General features: G+C 34.6%; 1 non-coding gene across 1 annotated transcript; it reads right to left on the reverse strand.

Moving 5' to 3' along the window:
* Positions 1-2,613: 2,613 nt before the first annotated feature.
* Positions 2,614-2,722, reverse strand: LOC140859566 (small nucleolar RNA R71). Its single transcript, XR_012143103.1, has one exon. It is a non-coding gene; the product is annotated as a small nucleolar RNA R71 (small nucleolar RNA).
* Positions 2,723-2,987: the final 265 nt, after the last annotated feature.

Genomic DNA, 2,987 nt, shown 5'->3' on the forward strand with positions numbered 1-2,987 from the left:
TTTAATGCATATTTTTTCTTACTTTTCAGGCAAAAAATCAGAGCAAAAATAGAGATAAAATACTCTAAAAAATAAAAAAAATAGCCTTCGGTGTACAGTGGATCGGTCGGTCGGTCCATAGAGCAAGGGCGCAGTCCACAGGAAACTTCACGCGGTCCACAGGCGGGTTCACAGCGAGAGAAAGATCCTGGGCATGATCCAATGGGTGAGATTCAATCCGACCCAGATCCGACGGTTCAGACTCGTTGCCGACTTTGAATAGGATTCTTTTGCGCGATCCGACGGCCCAGAAGCAATCCATCATGCGATCCAACGGCTGTTATCGCTTCCGACTTTGAATAGGATTCTTTTGCGCAATCCAACGGTCAGAACTTCATCAGAACCCAGATCCAACGACTGACATTCGATCCGACTTTGATAAGGATTAAAACTATGATTTTTTATCAATCTGGGCGGTTCAAATTCCATCCAATGGTCAGAAATATTCCTAAGGAGATTAATACGAATTCTAAAGGTTTTAGGACTCCTTTTCCTACCAAAAAATTATGAAAAATTATCTATAAATAGGAGATCTGGGAATAAGCTTTGGGAGTAAAAAAATTGAGTAAAAAGTGTAGAAAAAAAATAAATAGCTTTAGGGACCCAAGAAAAAGAAGGAGAGAAGTGGTTCGCTCTACGGAGTACGATGAAAGATGAAGAGGTCATCAACCATCTTTCCGTCGAGATTTGACTGATCAACTTCAGATTCTTATTACAGTTTTATTTTTATTTTATTTTATTATTCATTTTAAATTCTTTATACTTAATTTTAATTTTAATTAATAAAAATTTATTTTTCTGCACTTTAAATTCCTGTCTTTTATTTTTGCACGTAGATGCTAGGATCTAATTAATAAATCTTAGTACCAATTTATTTTATATTTTTTAAATTTTTATTATTTATTTTTCTTACAAGTAGATGTTAGGATCTAGTTAGTAGATCTTAGTATCGGATTTATTTTTTGCACTTTTAATTTTTATTTTTCAACTTAAATTATTTTCTCTAAAATTTTATTTTTTTTATAAAATCAAAGATTTCAAATCAAAATCTACCTTCTCTGTGGATTCGATCTGACTCACTACTTTCTATATATTTTTAATTTTTATTGAAGTCAGAATTTGATTGATAATCACGGTGTCCTAACGACAGCATCACGATCGCATCAATTTTTGGCACCGTTGCTGGAGAAAATAATAAAAATTCAAAAAAAAAGAGATAGAAAGCTTTCAATTTTGCTTGGTGAGATCAATCCTAACCCTAACCTTAACTATTTTTTTTAGTATTAATTATTATTTTTTTAATTAACCTAAAATTCATCCACATAAACCTAATAAAAATTGTATGACAAGAGTAGAAACTTAATTTTTAGGAGCATTCATCATTGTAGATTTATTTTTGGTGATCACTGGAGACAAGATAAGCTTTTAAGTTTTATTAGTTTCATGTATCTAATTTAGTTGTATAGAACCCTTGTTTGAAATTGGTTATGCATATTCATCTCAAATCAATTTAAGAGCAACACCCATAACAAGATAAGGTGAGAATTTCATCACCCTTTCTTGATCCAAAAACAACCAACCAGCATCCCACATTAACCCTAGCCTAACTAAAATCAAGTAGACATTGGTCCCTAGGATCAATTGAGTTCAGTTTGAGTATTTTGTTGAAGTCAAGTGCAAAGTAAGTTTGGACTCACTCCTGAAACTGGTGTCTAAGGCTAGAGGTTATAAAGGCTCAGCCTAAGTGAATTTATGGTTATTTAATTGGTTACGTTAGCTTACTTGGCCAATTCAATTGGTGTCTAAGGCAAGCAATGGGGGACCCCCATGATCCCATCTCTTACCTGACTAGTTGAAGGAAGTGAGAACAAACCCAATTTGCATTTAAGCTAAGCCACTCTACATCAAACTGTTAGGTCTAAGAAACCCATAGATGTCTAGGTTTAATTATTTGCTAACTTGATTGTAATTAATACTAAACCACAACTAATTCTTCCCACCATACGTATCTAGGTCTAGGGCTCTTTCTTTCTTCTCTCTCCTTTTTCTCTTAAAAAAAATGAAACAAAAACAAAACTTGAATCATATATTAGGGTTTGCACTGGTATATGCAAGGTAGAAGATCTCTCTATCCTGACCTAGTTGAACCCAATCCTGAGATTGAATGGTTGATTCATATTAAATCTGAAAATTAGATGGCTGGAGATCCTAGAGAACCACCTAGATAGATGAAGAAATATTTTATTCCTTCCATCTATAACCCATTGACTTGTATCCACTTACCTGATATCCTTGCAAGCCACTATGAGATCAAGTCGACCACAATCCAGATGCTCCCATCTTTCTATGGGAATATTAATGAAGATCCTTACAAGCATCTGGATGAGTTCTTCAAAATTTATTCTACAGTGAAAATTCAAAATTTTACTGATGATGCACTTAGATTGACCTTATTTTCTTTCTCACTTAAAGACAAAGTCAAGTGCTGGCTTGGCACAATAGGGAGACCAATCCAAACTTGGGCTGAAATGCAGCACCAATTTCTTAAAAAATTCTATCCCATAAGTCGAACCAACACCATGAGGCGAGCCATCACTGGATTTGCTCAGCTTCCAGGAGAACAAATTCATGAATCATGGGAGAGACTTAAGAAACTTCTTAGAAAATGCCCACATCATTGTCTATCTAAGTGGCAAATTGTTCAAGTTTTTTATGAGGGTTTAGGTGACCAATACAGACAGATGGTAGATGCATCTTATGGGGGTGCATTCATGAGTAAAAGTGAGGATGAAGCCTATACTTTATTTGAAACTTTGAGTAAAAATTCAATCAATCATGCTTCATTATCCTCCTACGAAAGATCAATCCCTCACCAAAAGCAGGCAGGAATTTTTGAGATCAAGCAAACAGACTCTAGTTCTAAGGCCGATCTGAACCTAATAGTCTAA

Source organism: Elaeis guineensis, chromosome 7, assembly GCF_000442705.2.
Source record: "Elaeis guineensis isolate ETL-2024a chromosome 7, EG11, whole genome shotgun sequence".
Taxonomy (NCBI): domain Eukaryota; kingdom Viridiplantae; phylum Streptophyta; class Magnoliopsida; order Arecales; family Arecaceae; genus Elaeis; species Elaeis guineensis.